This window comes from Mustela lutreola, chromosome 3, assembly GCF_030435805.1.
Source record: "Mustela lutreola isolate mMusLut2 chromosome 3, mMusLut2.pri, whole genome shotgun sequence".
Taxonomy (NCBI): domain Eukaryota; kingdom Metazoa; phylum Chordata; class Mammalia; order Carnivora; family Mustelidae; genus Mustela; species Mustela lutreola.
The window spans coordinates 13,093,429-13,111,063 of NC_081292.1; the positions used below are offsets into that span (position 1 = coordinate 13,093,429).

At 53.4% G+C, this 17,635-nt stretch overlaps 1 long non-coding RNA gene across 10 annotated transcripts in view; it reads right to left on the bottom strand.

Moving 5' to 3' along the window:
- LOC131826399 (uncharacterized) overlaps positions 1-17,635 on the bottom strand; it is a 226,233-nt gene that overhangs the window by 110,851 nt on the left and 97,747 nt on the right. The window contains exon 3 of one of the 10 annotated variants that reach the window (XR_009351570.1): positions 7,766-7,913. The exons of the other annotated variants lie outside the window; for them this stretch is intronic. This is a non-coding gene — a long non-coding RNA (uncharacterized LOC131826399). The remainder of the gene's footprint in view (positions 1-7,765; positions 7,914-17,635) is intronic. 10 annotated transcript variants of the gene reach the window in all.

A 17,635-nucleotide genomic window follows, 5' to 3' on the forward strand; every position in this document is an offset into this window, starting at 1 on the left:
CTCCAGGCTCTCTAAGCCTGCCTGGCCTTGGGCTGAGCAGCAGAAAGGTCAGAAAGCAGCATAGGGTTCCAGGATAAAAGAAGTTTCAAAGAGCTTGTTCACAGCTGTGTTTTAACCAGACTGTTGCCATCAGCTTTTGGGGAACAGTAACTATCTCTTCCCACTGACCAACTGCATCTGATCTCAATGACCCGATTATTTTCCCAAAAGGGAATAAGGATTCAGACATCAAAAGCCAGACATCTGGGGTCTTAAATCCATTCAACACAGCTGTGTGACTTTGGGTGATCTACCGAACCTCTCTGAGCCTCTATTTCCTCATGCAAATGAAGAAAATACCCATCTAGTTGTTATAAGATGAGGAAAAAATTGCCATGTGACAGGCCTTCAACAACAGATCACCCCTCGTCATAAATAAGAGGCGCATCATGAGAAAGTGACCAAGGGTTTAACTTCCCAAAGGCGCTATGAAAACCAAGTCTTCATTTTAACTAATACCTATTATGTGAATGAACAGATTCATTCCTAGAGCTTGCTGCTTGAAGAAACTGGGGAGACGGCACTCAAGAACAAGGCAACAGGGTCAGAAGGGGAGAGGCATGGCCGTGCATTGAATGCAGGCGGAAGAGGGCCAGACTCGCGTTTCTGGGATTTGCAGGGATGCGAGCAACACGGGAGCAGCCACAGACACTGTCAGATAAAAGGAAGAAACCGTTCCCAAATTTGGACCCCTTGGCACTGGCCCTGTGGACAGACTCTCCCTGTGCACTCAGCTTGCTTACCTGGAAAAGTGGGATAATAATATTCCCTGCCTTAGTTGTGCTAAGTGCTTATAAGAAGGTTTGACACCCAGTAAGTGCTCAGTAAATGTAAGCCATCCTTTTTATTCCCAATTAATATTACTGATTGCCATGGTCTCTTTTCTTTCCCTCTTTGGGGATCAGCACTCACTCAGAGACAAACCACAGTTACCAAAGCAATAAAGACTGCCACCGCTTCCTGTCTACTGAATGACAAGGTCACCTGGAAACATCTGGGAGACATGAAGATGCTTTCTTAGCACTGAGCAAATCCTTCATGCTTTGCTCTCTCCCCCAGTAGACTACAGGCCACCAAAGGGCAGAGTGTGTCTCTGTGTTTGCTTATCCTTAAATCCCTAGCAGTTAGAATAGTATCTAATAGAAGGTCCCGAGGAATGGCAGGTGTTGCCGGTACATAACAATCACCTGGCATCCTGGGGTGAGCGAGCAGGAGCCAGCCACCATGAGCTCTGCCCAGAGCCACGTGGCCTCCTAACCCAAGCCAGGGGAGGCTGGACCCAGAGACCAGCAGTCGCTTAGCCCACAGGGGTCTGCACAGGCATCTCGTGCATCACCAACTTGTGAGGATGGCAGCTTCAGTCCTGCAGTATATAGAAACAAACGGATGCCTGGAAAGCTTGCGGGTCTCACTCTGCGCCATGGGGCTGATAAAGGGTGAGGCGGCAAGAGTCCTAGCAGCCAGCCTAGACCCCAGGACTTTCCTTCCACATCCTGCGCCGAACAAAATGCTCAGTACACGTGGGTCTGTTGAAAGGGAGGGGGGAATAATCGATGAATGGGATGAACAGTGGGATAATTTCCCAAAGAAAGCAGAACCCCGTGCCATTCAATGCTGGAGAAAACGGCTCAGGGGTGGGTCTGAAATGGACACTCCTGGCCAACAAACAAGAACTGGGCAGGGCACTCACTTCAGACCGAGATGACGAATCGATCAATCTTCCCGTGAGTCAGGGGACGAGCAGGGGCCATGATGCTTCAGGCCGCCTTTGGGTCCCTCCTTCCAGGTGTGCACATGGACAGGGTGGAGGACCTTTCCCCTAGCCATCAGGGAAACTACCAGAAACTGCATCTCACTCGTCAGATCAGCACAATGGTGCAGATCTGATGTGTGGACCGTGGGTAGCCAGGTGGGGAAAACGGGGCTCCTGTGCACAGAGGGTGGGAGTACACTTCTGCTCTGCTGTTCTGGAAAGATTTGGCAGTACCTGTAAAATGGAGAGCGTTCATCGGGAGGCAGCAATGTCACCTTGGGGTGGGAACCCTAGAGGCGAGCTCACACATGTACCCAGGGGAACAGGAGAATGTTCCTCGAAGCACTGTTTTGTGATGGGGTGGGGGCTGGGGACGGAAGGAAGAAAGGAAAGGCCTGGAGCACAGTATCTCAAGAGGGGAAGGATAGCCAGCCCTTGAAAAACGCTTCTGACTGTTCATTGTCCCTGCTCTTCTGCCCCGACTCCCCGGCTCTGCACTCGCTCACCCACCTCATTTTCACGTCTTATCAGCCTCCTGCCTTGCCCTCCAGGGAAGAGCAGAATTCACAGATGAAAACAGAGTGCCAGACTCCCCGGAAAGCTTTTCAATGTCCTTTGCCCAGGAGAGGTTCTCATTACAATGGGGCCTGGACCTCAGCCATGAGCCCAGGGAGGGGAGAAGCGATTTCATTCCACTTAACCCAATTTGCGGGGCCCAGAAGGCGGCTAACGAGTCAACAGCACCCTCGGAGTCAAATACCACTTTCCAAATCCAGTTACCAAATTGGTCTTAAAACTGCTTCAAAGGGGCCAGGCGGACTGTTCCCAACGAGGCATCCTGCTGGCCATATGGCCACAGTTCCTCCCGCGGGCACCGCCCTCAGCACCGGTGACAGAGGGAACTAGCTGGCGCCCTGGTCTTTGTTTTAGGGGCCTCCATCCCCTCCAACGTCTGATCCTCTGGAGTGGAACCCAGGACACCATAAAAATCATGAGACAGTGACGGCAGAGAGATCCAAATCACGGAAGACCCAAAGTCAGAGGAGAAAGAAGAAATCCCCACACGTGGCTGCACCCAGTGCACTCCCCGGGAAGTCTCCCAGATAAGCCACCCCAGAGCTGGCGAAGGGTCCAGTCCAGCATCCAACAGAGCACTGGACAACAGAGCCTCAAAGGTCACCTCCGGACAAGAACAGCAGTGGGCGGATGCTCTCTGTGATCTTGCTGAAGCCTCACAGCGCCCTGTGGGGTCAGGAGTCTTATCGCCCCATTTCACAGATGAAGAAACGGAGATGACAAAATGGGAACATGGTCACGCGGCCAGCACGTGGCTTCCGCAGAAACCCAGCCCGCAGCGGCCTCTTCAAAGGTTGATTGTGTTCAGGCCCTCAGTCACACCGGCTTTAGAGCCGAGATCTTGATAACTTACATTCCCTTCTCTATAATTAAACACAAAGCAGTCCAATGAATCTTGCACAAGAGCCAGATACGCTTTCCTTAAGATACCTTCCGTGAACAATCCTAAATAAGGCACCTACTTTTTCTTGAGCACCCATGGAATGTGAAGCCCTTGACCACCTTATCCTTCATCACCTGAAAGTCCTTCAGGGCACGGGATTATTTCTGTCCTTTACAGATGAGGAGCGAGCCGCACGGAGATGTTGAGTAATAGATGCGATGTCACACAGCTACGAAGCTTCTGTCACACAGAAGGAATGAAATTCGCTTTAAACACTTAACTCAGGGTTCTCTTCCCCAGACCAAGCTACCTGTTAACCCTTCTGTCTCCAGGCTCTGTGGAAGAGTCTAGTCAACTCTACTAGCCAGGGAGAGAAAACACATTGAGACCTCTGGTTCTCAACAGTGTGATTTGGGCCCCACTCTCCAAGGGAATATTGAACAATGTCTGCCAACACTTTGGATTGTCACAACTTGGGGGTCTGGGGTTTGGAGGGATGGTACTACTGGCATCTAGTGGGTAGAGGCCAGGGGTGTGGCTAAACATCCTACAGTGCACAGGACCGCCCTGCAGTGAGTTATCTGGTCCAGCACATCAAGAACACCGAGGTTGCTCTAGACCTTCCACATGTCTTTGGCGTCTTCATGGTCTGGATGTCATCCAGGGAGAGCTTCTGTGTTTCTCAATACAACAAAACAGCACTCATTAATTTGCATTAAAACTTAACACGCATCATTCTTGGGGCTAACGTACCCACCGAAGCCTCGCAAAGGTTAGGCCAGAAGTGAGACTTGAGCTGATTCAGTGCAGGAAGTAATGATGCCAGGACCTCCTGAGAAATCTGCTCTCCCTGAACACTGCTGAGAGCCTGCTGTGCGTCAGGTTGGATCTGGGGGTAGATCTGGGGGTGGGGCCAGTGTATAGGGGCACTCTTTGTGTCAAAGACTTGAGTGCCTTCTCCCCAGGGAGAGCCACCAGATGGGCTGGGAAGACATTGCCTTTTATCCCGGCAACATTTCCAGACCCTCAGGCCCAAAGCCCCCACAATAGCACTTTCTCTTCTTTTAGGACCTCCAGAGAAAGGCTCCAGAGACAACAAAAAGAGAGCAGAAAAGACAGGCCATTGAATTTGCCCAGGAGCTGCTTATTCCCCAAAGTCCCAAGAATAATAACAAGAGGTGAAAGGTCAACTTGTAGAACCTCAGTGTCAGGCTCCCCAAGGGCCACCCCAGACCAGCAGCCAGGCTGAGAGACCCGATGCCTAGCTTCAGAGCGGGATTTGATTCCAGTGGCCCTTCTCCATTGAAAGACAACAGAGCTGCAGGTACTCTGTCAGTCCACCTGCGAAGCACCCCTGGGAAGCCGAGTCAGCTCTTGAACCCAGCTCATTCCACTCCACCTCACCAGTTTCCCATCACTAATCCTGGTCACCAGTACCTGGTGTGACCGCAAGAAAGCCCGGTACCCTCCTGGGCCTCAGTTTACTACCTGTAGAATGGGTGATGGCTGCCATTGGGTCAAAGGGCAGCAGGTGGGTGGTATCAGTGTCCATGCACAAAGATACAAATTAGGTACCTTCCTTCCACTTGCAAAGTGGTTACACACAACCAAGAAGTGTTAAATGCTTTTGGGGGGCGCCTGGCTCAGTGGCTCAGTCATTAAGCATCTGCCTTTGGCTCAGGTCATGATCCCAGGGTCCTAGGATAGAGCTCCACATCAGGCTCCCTGCTCGGCAGGAAGCCTGCTTCTCCTCCTCCCACTCTATTCCCTCTCTCGTGCGTCTCTCTCCATCAAATAAATTTAAAAAATAAAATAAAATAAAAAGTGATGCCTGGGTGACTCAGTCGGTTAAGCCACTACCTTTGGCTCAGGTCATGATCCCAGGAGTCCTGGGATCGAGTCCCGCATGAGGCTTCTTGCTCTGCAGGGAGCCTGCTTCTCTCTCTGCCTCTGCCAGCCTCTCTGCCTGCTTGCATGCTCGTTCTCACTCTCTCTCTCTCTCTCTCTGACAAATGAATAAATAAATAAAATCTTCCAAAAAATAAATAAAATATAATATAATAATAATAATAATAATAATTTTAAAAAAACAGTTATGGGGTTAAGAAATAAAGAACTGGGTCTGAACCTCTCCTGGGGTCACAGGCAGACAAACCTGGGCTGAGAGGTCAGCTTGCCCTTTGAGGCAAGTCGATCCCCCCCACTTCCACGACAGGGATTGGTAGGAGCTGCTCAGAGCACATCCAGCCTTCCCACAGCCATGTGAAGAAGAACCACCCCCACGGAGTGGAGGAGCTGGGGACACAGACCACACCCCAACGGTAGCCCCGAGTCTGCGGGTGTGAAGGCCTGGAGCCCAGGCCGCCCGTGGGGAGGGAATCACGTCCCAAAGGGATGAAGTCCCACTACACATCTACATTCCAGAAGAGGGGCTGGCAATGGAAGAGGGGCACATCCAGGCCTGCCAGAGGCTGGGGACAGGAGCCATGCACCGGGCCAGGGGAGGGGAGATACAGAGCAAAGAAGAAAAAACCCCAGGCCCCCAAATCAGCCGTCTGTTTAAGACACGATGATCATGAAATGTATCAGGATGCTCACCATCAGCTTTAAAATACCAAAATAATACTAATAATAACTTTTTAAAAAAGGAATACCCAGTTAACAGGAGACTAGAGCAACAGCAAACCAGCTCAATAAAGCATGAAGTTTCCACCACTGGAATTAAAAAAGTGAAATTTCACAGAGGATTTACTAGAGACTAGATATAATAAGGTGGCCTTTTTTGTAGGTCCACGGTTGAATGCTGGCAATTCCAGAGGCTTCAAGCTACGGTTTTTAAGCCCATCACATGTATCAATCAAGTGCCCTTAGGGCACGGTGGCCAGAATCATCCCCCACCTCCACAAAAAAGAGATGTCCAAGCCCTAATTCCCAGCGCCTGTGACTCTGTCACCTCCCTGACAAAGGGAACTTAGCAGATGTGATTCAGGCTAAGGGCCCTGAGCTGGGGATTGGTCTGGATTATCAGGGTGTGCTGATCTAATCACGGGCATCCTTGAAATCGGAGAACATGACCAGAGAGATGAGAAGGAAGAAGAAGGAACCCTGAGAGGCACTGCTCCCACCGTTGCCGGACTTGACCGTGGAGGGAGGAGACCACCAGCCAGGGTGTGGGCAGCCTCTGGGAGCCGGGTACAGCTCCCAGCGGACAGCCAGCAAGAAAACGGGGATCTCAGTCCTACACCTGCCAGGACGTGACATCTGCCACCCACTGGCAGGAGCCAGGAAACAGACCCTCTAGAGTCTGCAAATGAATGCAGCCTCCAGACACCCTGATCCCAGCACAGTGAGACCCCTGCCAGACCTCCAACCCCATAGAACTTCATGATAATAATGGGGCTGTGGGGCGCCAAGTCTGGGGTCATTTGTCGCGGTAGACATAGAAAACACACACACTAGGTCAAAAGCATTCACAGCCACCATCAGGTATACAGGAGAGGCAAATCACGGTGCCCCAGTCCACAGAACCAGCAAGGGGCTGACCAGGACCTGGCGGTGGCAGGAGAGCTCCAGGGACCCCTGGTCCTGCCACGCTGCTCTGCAGTCCATGGCAGAACTATTTTGAATCAAGTTCCTAGAGGACAGCAGAAGTCACTGCTGGAATTACTCTACCTGGAGTTTCTCTTGACATAGTTATTTTAAAGTGAAAGGCGGGGGGGGGGGGGGGGAAATATATATATATATATATATATATAAAAGAACATACAACCTGTCTCAGGAAAACTAAGGGGAAAGTTCTGTCCAGCCCAGGCCTAGATGGTGGTAATAATTACAAGCCTGGCCCAGCCCTCAGCAGGCACCCACCCATCTGCTATCCTGTTAAAATAATGAAATGCTTCCAGAGCAGTTCAGAACTAGCTGCTTCCCCAAGACAACTCTTGTCCCACTATCTGGGTCTGCCCATGGCCCCCTGAGACCTCACAAAATGCAGGGTTCAGGCCTGGCACAGCAGGAGGACCCCACACGTTGGCACCACACACTCTGATTGCTCACGCGCTATCCCCCCGTGGGGAGACCCAGGGCCAGATGAAAACCAGGGATTCCAGCAGGCAGATGACCATGGACTCACCCAGAAGAAAGGAAAAACTGTCCCTCCCCCAGGCTCTGTGGCTCTGTGCATTACACGGAAAATCCAGAGGCCCTTCCTGGCGTTGAGCCTATGTCTCTTGTCATCTCTTACCAGCCCATGGCCTTCAGCAAGCCACTTCACCTCTTCGACTCTCAGTGTCCCTCATGGCAAAATGCAAATGTCAAGACGGCTGTTCATTGGGTCCTCAAAGGAGAGAACCTGTGGGTTCAGCCCCCACTTACTGGCCTGCAGCGGGAACACCCAGATACCTCGGAACAAGGCGTGGTGGAGTGTGGTCAGCTAGGACTGTAAGTGCTCTGGGAACCAAAGGCGGACTTTGCAGAGCACAGCATGCCCAGGGACCTGGGGGCTTGTAGAAACCTACCTGGCTCAGCTCAGTGCTTCCCGATGTGATCAGCTTCCAGTGGACTTTGCCTGCCAGCCCACCCCACATGTCCTCTGTCCATGATGGGCGGATGCTCTTTGTTGGTGCACATTCCCAGCTCAGATCGGGGTGTGGGGCCATGGTGCAGCTGGGGAAGGACAGAAGCCCAAACCATATCATGGGGAACTCCACAGAGTTTGGTTAAATGAGAAGAAAGGTAGGTGGGAAAATCACGGAGTAGCTGAAACAGACCCGGCCCTCTCCTCCTTGATAACCACAAGGCCACGGCAGAGGCAAAGACGAAGCAAGAAGACCCTCTGGTCCAGGTCCCACAGCCAGTCCTCACAGACCGAGAAATTAAACACCAGAAAAAAGGGGCTCCCACGCCATCTCACTGCCCCACATCGTTCTGTCCTACCCGGCCTCCGTCTCTCCACCGCTCATATGGCCATGAGGCCTGCTCTGTCTGCCTCACTGCAGGGAGGAGCTGCTCAAGGGACACAGGCGACGGGAACTTCTCTGCGAGCGTAAGGAGCATTCCGCCCTGTGATGAGAGTGGCCCTCGCGGAGCCCACACCGCGGCCACACACTGACTCCGGGGTGAAATAACCACGCGATAAGGGCACCTGGGGGCTCACTCTTCAGGCGTCTGCCTTTGGCTCAGGTCGTGACCTCAGGGTCCTGGGATGGAGCCCTGCCTGCATCGGGCTCCCTGCTCCGCAGGAAGCCTGCTTCTCCCTCCCCCTCTGCCACTCCCCCTGCTTGTGCATTTGTTCTCTGTCTCTCTATCAAACAAATAAATAATATCTTTTAAAAAAAAAAAGAAATAACAAGGTGCAACCCAAGATACCACCCATTTGTAAGAACAGCCTGAGACTTTCATTCATTTCCAGGGACATTTACACCTTCTCCAGTTTCGTGGCTTTGAGAACAAATGGCCTTGCTGTTTTTCTTTAAAAAACTTTAACAGAGAAAAAGGAATCTTACAGGTAACCTTTCTATGCACTCTGTCTTGCTGGGGGTTTTCAAATTTGGAGCCAAAGGATGTAAGCCCAGGAAAAGGCCCTGGGTTCCCATCGTGAGCCCTCATATTTTCTTGGGCTTCTCCTGTTCATCTTGAATGGGGTGCCATGCATACAGCATTGAGGGTTCAATGTCATCTCCTGCCAAGAAGAAACCCGATAGGATCCAGGCTCTTCATCCCAAAATGGGACCCCCTCGGGCCAGAAGCCGTGTGCAGTCACAAACTTCTTCTGGAAAGTAATGCGATTTTTAACTTCGCTCCCATGCAATCATGGTCGATTTCTCTTAGCCTCCCCTAGGGTTGGCACCAAATCCAGAATGGTAGGGGCACGGGGGGGGCAAGGAGAACCCTGGACCCCACACCAACCCCACTTCTGTGCAAAGACACATTGCTGGCTGAATGGCTCCACTCCCGGGAAACACCCAGGGTGGTGGCCTGAGGCAGCGGCAAAGCCAGGCATAGCCAGTGGCCTCGGCCCGGCGTGAAAGAGGGGAGTTTTAGAAGGCCCAGGATATGTGCCAGGAGGAAAGGAACAGAGAGAGGCTGCCATCTCTCCATCCATCTGCAAACAGGCTTTGAGGAGGACAGAGCACATGAAAGGTCATGACTGGGGACGACAGAAGCACCGCGGGTCACATTCCAGCTCTGTCACTTTCTCAGTGAGTGACACCGCAGAGTCTCAGCTTCAGTCTGAACGTAAGTAGCATGGCTGTGTGGTGCTCCGAAAGATGACAGCCGGTAAGGCAGGTATAAGCATCTTCAGACAGGCACGCGAGACCGTCCAGCTCCTTGTCCTTGCTCACAGTCTACTTGCAGAGGCCAGGCAGGTGCCCTAGCAAAGTGCCTGAACCAGAGAAGATGACGACCCAGCGAATGGTGCAGATGGCAAGCCCACATGGGTGGGTGACTCAGTCTGGGCTGAAAACAGGGACAGGAAGTGGGACAACAGTGGTCATTTTCCCAATCTGCACATTCTTTCCTGTGCAAAGCTCTGCCAAAGTGTCTGTATGAACACAGATGGAGACTCCAAGCCAAAGCAAGCTGGGTGTCTAGGAGGAAGATGCTACTCTGAGGGGGCTAGGTGGTCTGCAGAGGGGGAGCTGTGCCAGGTCACAAAGGAGGGTATGTCCCCAGGCCAGGCGGCAGGGCAGACACCTGCTCAGCCTCTACTGTCAGGGTGCCCACCACTCGAAAGTGCCCACAAGCCCCCCACTCACACAGAAGCAGGAGAGGGAACAGTCTGGCCCTGCACACAGCTAGCACTGGGCAGCACTTACAGGCCCCTGTGGCCTTCGAGGAGGAACCCTCAAGGGGGTAGGGATGCACATCCCCAAAGCCAGAGCCTGCAGGCCTGGCCTGGGCCAAATGGAGGGAAGGAGGTGCAGATCTGACAGTCCGCCGGGCTCACAGCATAGCCAGAATCGGGGCAGCCATAGGAAGTCAGCAGCCACACCCCACACAGGCTTCCTCCTTTCTAAGAAAGACCATCAAAGCGCGGCAAAGGTGGCTGACAGGGTGGGGAGCTCCTAGCACAAACAGCCCTTTCTGGGCTCCAGTCACGCTCAGAGAAAAGCACCGCCTGCCCCACGCACATCCCAAGGGCACCGCTCGCCTGGACCCCCTCCAGCATCACCTCACCATCTGGCCACCCCTGCCAGGAGTCTCCTTCTGAGCCCCAGCCCCCACCCACACTGTTCAGCATCATTCGGGTCACCGGTCTGGTCAAGCCCACCTGACGCAGGATGGCCACAACAACCCCGGCCCATCGCAGCTGCATGCTGCACGCTGAACCCTGTTCTCCGTCCCCTAGGGAAGACCTGACCTTGGTAAACATTCACAATAACCCCAAGGGCTGAGTACACTTACTACTTCATTTCACAGGTAAGATAACCGAGGTTCAGCAACGTTAAGTCACCTGCCCCTCCCTGTGCGTGCAGGCTGTGCACACCTCACCTTCCACTGCTCTGTGTCCCCAGAACCCTGGGTTTAAATGTGACTCTGACGCAACCGACACTGACCTCGAGCAAGGACCTCGCTCTCTGTCCTTGAAGCTTCACGTCCTCCTCGGCAACAGGGGATGTTAACACTGGTCCTTGCAGGGGCCGCCTCAGTGCCAGTGAATGCAAACCCCTACCCCGGGCCCCGCACGCAGTAGGTACTAGAAATGGCAGCTGCTCCCTCCAGGGGCACCTAGAGGAGACCTGCACACATGCACACAGACTGACCTAACTTCTTTTAAAAAAAAGCAGCAAAGTAACCATCAGAAACAAACAGCGATGGGACTCCAGCCCAGGACAGCAGCGCGCGCCCAGTGAAGAGCACACTGATTACCTCCTTCCCGAGGGACGGGGGCTTAAGAAAGAAGAGGAAACCAAAGAGGGCCTGGGCAGACACTGGAGCATCCAGGATAACAAAACAGGACTGCCCGAGGTCACCCGTCACCCAAGCTCACCTGGCGCACGGCGACCAAAGTGGAGAATGGAGAAGCGATCGATGACCAGAATGTCAACTCCGCCCCATCTCTCGGTTCCCCGGTAAACCGCTGACAAGAGAACACCATGAATGTCGCTCCAATCACCTTCCCAGCACCTGCGCGTGGCCCTGCATCCCCAGAGTGAAGTCTTAGTGCTGACAGCTGTTGAGGGAACCTGTAAACCAACCCTGTGGGCATAAGGGGAGCTGCACTAGCTGAAGGAAGTGGTTTGGAATCATCCAGAGCTCAGACCTTTCTGGGGAGGAGGCGGCATGGAGGGAAGGGTTCTGGAAGGCCAAACTCCCTGTGGGCACAACCTAGCCCACCACCAGGCTGGCGACTTGAGGGACATGAAGATGGGGCTATCTCATTGACCGCCCTTTCCCAAGACAGGTACCCAGAGGTGTCTGAGAAATTTAGTCTAATGACTGAGTGAGCAGGATCGTGCCCCCCCCCCCCCCCCGAGGAAATTCACACGGGCACCGCCACTCGGTGAAATGCCTGAGAGATGGAAGCTCTTCTGCCCCTCTGCAAATACAAAAGCCACCTGCTCAGTTACGTTCAGCAGACAGCCAATACCAGGGCAAAGGAGACCTGCCATGGTGCAGAGAAAGGGGCTGGCTGCGCACCCCGCGATTGAAGCCTGTCCCGTGACTCCTAGTGTCGACTTACGGGCAGCATGCAGCTCCGTGAACACCCACGGCTAGGTAACAGCTTGCTCTGCCCATCTCACCTGGCCCTCTCGCCTTATGAGACACAGGTGACAACCCCTCACATTTCATGGATGAAGAACACAGGACCCGAGAAGCTAAGCGAATGTGCCTAGGGTCACTCATCTAGAAAGCGGCGGCAGCAAGACCTGCTCCCAGCTCTGTCGACCTCCCACGCCTAGGCTCTTCAGCATGGTCAGGCCCAGAAGACACAGGGAGCAGACCAAACAGAACCCCTCTGGCCTCGGGGTGGCCACACCTGAGCAAGTGTCTCTAGGGTCTGTCCCCCCCAAACCCGGGAAGACCTCTCTCTGCCCCACCAGTCCTCACCGGTCTCCAGCCCACCCACACGCACACAGGGTCTTCACTCCTCCGGAGCGCTCAGCCAAGGGACCCATGTTCACAGGGCCAGTGGCACTCTCCATGGGAAAGCGGGAAGCAGGGCCGAGTCTCCTCCCTAAACCCAGCACTTTATGACATCAGGGACACTGAGCTGCAAAACGGATCCATTCTCATCTATAAAACAGGAATAAAACCATCCACCTCCAGGGTTTTTGGGAGAATAAGATAACCCATGAAAAGAACTACTAACTAGGATTTGTGTTCTTATAAATATATTCCTAATTCCTAAATTTTTACAGGTGGGAAACGGAAAGGAATAATTAAATATGCCAGCCCCTTAGCATGATGCACCTCACGCACCGGGGGCATATAGATGTGTGTGGACGAGCATGTGTTTGTGTGGCGTGTGCGTTTGTGTTCATGCACAGATCAAGACAGAGGTGTGCGTGTGTGTGTGTGTGTGTGTGTGTGGTTTTTCTCTGACGATGGGGACGTGGCCTTGAGTGCGGCTAGCAGGGCTGTGGCCTGGACTCGTCAGGCTAACTGCTCCCCAAAACAGCTGACCTGCACAGGGTTAACTGGAGTCCAGTGATGTGCCCATGGAAGGCGAGAACGCGGCCATTTCTGGGGGGACTGTGATAAAGCTGGTGCTTGGAGGGGAGCACGCTGGGCTGGTCTCCAAGTGTTCATGTTCATCTTGCAGACAGGACAGAAAGACTCATGTATTCCAAAATTCTGCATGCCATACACTGTTGGTGCTCACTGCGGGGATTCGCCTCCGCCTTCCTTTTATGGTCCCTTCATCCATTTGTCCATCTCTCTGCCCGCAGAGGGGCAGAAAGGAAGGAGCTAAAACCTGCAGAGGAGAGGCAAGTCGGTGCACACCTGCCAGGATGGGGGGGTGGGGAGCAGAAGCGTGGCCTGATGGTCTGAGCTACCCACCTGCACCCCAGAGGCTCCCCACACCTGTGGCTGGGACCCCCTTTTGCTGCAGGCGCATGCCATTCCCAGCCTGGACGCAGGCCCTGCTCCAAACGTCCCTTCCCATGCACAGCCAAAGCCCTGGGGGGTGGTGTTCCTGGGAACCTGGAGAACGTTCAGGAGAGGAAGCCCAGGGATGTGGCAGGAGGAGGAAACGGGGCAGAGCGACCTGCCAAGTCTTCCAGAGGAAATGAGTAACCCGTTGTTAGGCAGTTACACAACGCCAAGCAAGGAAGTGGCATTGTCTAGGGACTGGCCACGGGCCTTACATAACAAGCACCCCCTCACACTCTGGCCATGGCCGTATTTGGGGATTGGCAAAAACGTCTGATGAGCACCTCTACCCTGTGTAAACACTGGCTTTATTAGGGTGGTAGAGAGAGGTCTGGCTCACAGGCCTGCTTGGCTCGGGACGGACAGTGAATCTGACTCCGTGTCTCTGGGGCCCCCTTTGGCAGTGTGCACCCACTGGGTTGCCGGGTGGCTCGGTGCTTAAGGTGGGCTCGAGGTGGGGCCCAGGCTCCCGGCCTCCACCACCCCGCACATCCTGATCCCCAACACCGTGATATGAAATCGGACAAAGACCTCCCCGGGGGCAGCCAGCAGAGGAGAGAGGCATGGAAATGAGAAACGCTAAGTTCTTGCTGCAGTCGTAGGAAGCTGCTAGCAGACTTGGACAGAATCTTCAAACTCAGGTCAATTCAAGTGACACAGTCATGGGTCTCGGTGCCAATGACAAGGCAGAGAGATAAGGCCACCAAGGAGTCAGTTCCCGGGTGCCTGCAAGTCCGTCCGCTGCTCTGCACGTAGGTACGGAGCACAGGTACGAGGGTGGGAAGAAGCCGCACTGCCCCACACTGGGGCCTGCAGGTGGCCTGCTCGAGCCAGCCCCTGCAATCACGGTGTCCCTTCCGACTGAGAACCCGCCAAGGTTCTCAGACACACCATCATACACACGAACATGCGGAAACTCACATGGGCACGTACGCATGCTCTGATAAATGGCCTTTATTTTGAAAGCCGGGGAAACAGACACACAGGTGAAGTTCTCTGGCTAATATGAAACCTTGGGTCAGAATTCAAACCCCAGATCTGTTTTACTCTCCACAAAAAGGATCTGTCCCCTTCCGTTGGTTAGTTGAATTTTTATTTATTTAAGTAGGCTCTTCACCCAGTGTAGGGGTCGAACTCACGACCCTGCAATCAAGAGCCACATACTCTACTGACTGAGCTGGCCAGGCACCCTTATTATATTTTTTAAAATAATCACAAACTTAGACAAAAGTTAGAAGCACGGTGTAAATTATTTTTCCTTACACCATGTGGGACCATGTGGCTGGCCAAGGCCCCAGTGCCCCAGAATACTCCAGTGGCTACTTTTCAAAGGAGGGCCTTCTCCTGAGAACCGCAGCCCACCAGCATAACCAGGAAGGGGACGCAGACGCACACAAACGTCACATCCTCTGTCCATGCCAATCAGTGGAGGGTCCACATCGAGCCCTGCAACAAACTGAGGACGTGGCCTCCGTGCGAGGCCACTAGGGTTTACTAACTGAACCCTAGTTAGTAGTTCTTTTCATGGGTTATCTTATTCTCCCAAAAACCCTGGAGGTGGATGGTTTTACTCCTGTTTTATGGATGGGAATGGATCCGTTGTGCAGCTCAGTGTCCCTGATGTCGTCCTCACATCTCATCCCTGTACTCCAACCTGGAACTGGTTGTCTGTCTGTCCTTCACTCTCATGACCTCGATGCTTCTCAAGGTTATAGGACCATGAGGTGGAAGTGTGTCCCGCAGTTTGGGTTTGTGTGATATTTTCTCATGATTGGATTCACAGTAGGCATCTTCATTAACTGTTTTTTCTTTTCTTTTTTTTTTTTTTTGCATAATTGCAAAGCCAGAGCTGGAGGAAAGACTTCTTGGACAAAAGTAAATCATCTCAGTCAGCTGTGAGGACAGCCTTCACCCAGGCCTTTCTCACCAGGCGCAGGAAAGCGGGGGGTGGGGTGGGGGGCGCGCTAGTCTCTGACCCAGAGGAGAGAGCAGTTGGTGGGGGGGTGGCTCAGAGTCTACACAGCCAAGGAGATGCTAGCATCTTTCTCTCATGCCAGCTTTGCTTACAAATAAAAATAAAAAAGAAAGAAAAAGAAAAGAAGGAAAGAAAGACAAACCTCAGAGTTTAGTTTAAAAAGACCTTTCATGCGATGCCAGGCCTCTCCCTTTCCCACCCCCTGCCTCTGTTGCAAAGTACAATACATATGTTTATCTTGCTCCGAAGAAGGGGTATATTAAAATACTTGAGGATTTTCCCCTCCTAACCCTGGCATGCCGGCCCCTACTGGCTGCAGAGCCACGTATAATGAAGTGAAAAGCAGCAGTCAATTATGGCTTTTGCAAACACAGGGATCTTTCCTGAGGTTGGAAGTCACATCACTTGAAAGGCCGACTTTCTTCAAACTTCCAGGAACTGAGTGGCCCAGAGCCCGTCTATTTAAAGGTCAACCCAGCCCTGCTGTATTTGGAGGGCTGCCGCGGGCACAGGCTTATTCTCGGCCCCTGTCCGCAGCCACCGCAGCGGGCCAGGCTGTGAGTAGTGCTGTGTCCCTTCAGAGGGAAGGGGCGGGGTGCCAGAATCAGAGGCAGGGCCAGAGAGACAGGGAAGATGCCGCTATCAATCACCCCCCCCACACACTCACTGTACCCTTCTGAGGGATGACAGTGGGAGCTGGGCTTCACAGAGTCAACGCCTTCAGGGCTGACCCTTGGAAGCAACAGCCACAACTCGGAATCGAGCCTAGTTCCAATTTCCTGAGATGTGATGGTTCTTAGGTTCCCCCTTTTAACTCAGCTTTGTGGGCCCGAGCTCTGGCAGGGACGGATGGCCCCTGGGCCCCCATGAGACCAGAGAGGCGACAGCCTAGTTCACCCACCGATGTTCACGCACACAGCTCTGTGTTTACGAATCCCCTGTGCTTGCCTGGGAGCTCCTTACTCTTCCAGCTGTCGGCTGGTCCAGAGCTGCCAGGCTATCGGGACAGCATCGCCGACAGTGTCCCTAAAACGTGCCCCGCATTCTATGGGGAAGCGGCTGGCTCAGCTTCCCAGCCCAAGCTGTCCTGCTGAGGAAGGGATGGGGCTAGAAGCCCAGTCTGACCCCGGAACACACTCCCCTCCACACATCCACCACGTCCGTGAAGGCAGTGATATCCTGAAGAAAAGAAGCCCTGCAGGTCCCACACTCTCTGGCAAGGAGTGTCACACTAGGAAGTGCCGACCGTGCCTGCCAGGTCCCCAAGCGTGCTTTGGAGCAGGTGGCATCCGTGGGGTTCCTTCCGCAAGCTGAGAGAGACAAGGAAGAGCGACCCCAGGAAGAAGGCACAATGTGAGCAAAAGCAATGCAACGTGAAAAGGACCTAGGTGGGTGACAGCTGGCTGACAAGGCGGAAGACCCAAGGGGGTACGGGAGCCCAGGAGTCGTCAGGGACATTTCTGCAGCCTCTGTGAACCATGTACCAACTCAATACCCATCACTGTCCTGGGTCACCCACCCACGAGATCTGAATCCTCCCCACAGGGGCGGGGAAGAGAGATTACCGGTCCAGTTTGCGGATGAGACAGTGTAAGGGCTGGAGAAGGAACACTACTGATCACCTGGCTGCTGGGTGGCCGGGCTTGCCCTTGACCCAGGGCTGTCTAGAACCAAGGCTAGAGTGCCTCCCAAGGGCCTTCCCAAGGCCTTTTCTGCCGAGGTCACTGCTAACACAGGAAAGGATGCTGGAAGGGAATGGGATGGGGGCAGGGAGCGGAGAGGAAGGAGGCAGGAGGGACAGTGCCAGGAGCCGGATTCAGTGCAGACCTTCCCTCATGTCGGATTCGCTTGAAAAGACTTTGAAACCAATTCCAACAAAACAAAACACTCAGTGGGCCAAGCCAGGAAGGAAGCTCAGGCAGAGAAACTCCAAGACTCAACGGCAACAGAGGGGTCCCAGGAAGGGACATTACCAGATACGGTCTTAGTGTGCATTCCCTGGAAACAGGTCCTGAGATGGGCATTCCTTTTTTTCTTTTTTTTCTTCTTCTTTTTAAAGATTTTATTTATTTATTTATTTGACAGAGAAAAAGAGAGAGAGCGAGCACATGCAGGGGGAGCGGCAGGCAGAGGGAGAGGGAGAAGCAGACTCCCCGCTGAGCAGGGAGCCCGATGCGGGGCTCGATGCCAGTCTCCTAGGATCATGACCTGAGCAGAAGGCAGACGCTTCACTGACTGAGCCACCCAGGCGCCCCCGGAGATGGGAGTTCTTTTTTGCCCATTTATTAGAGAGTATGCACAGGAGAAAGGG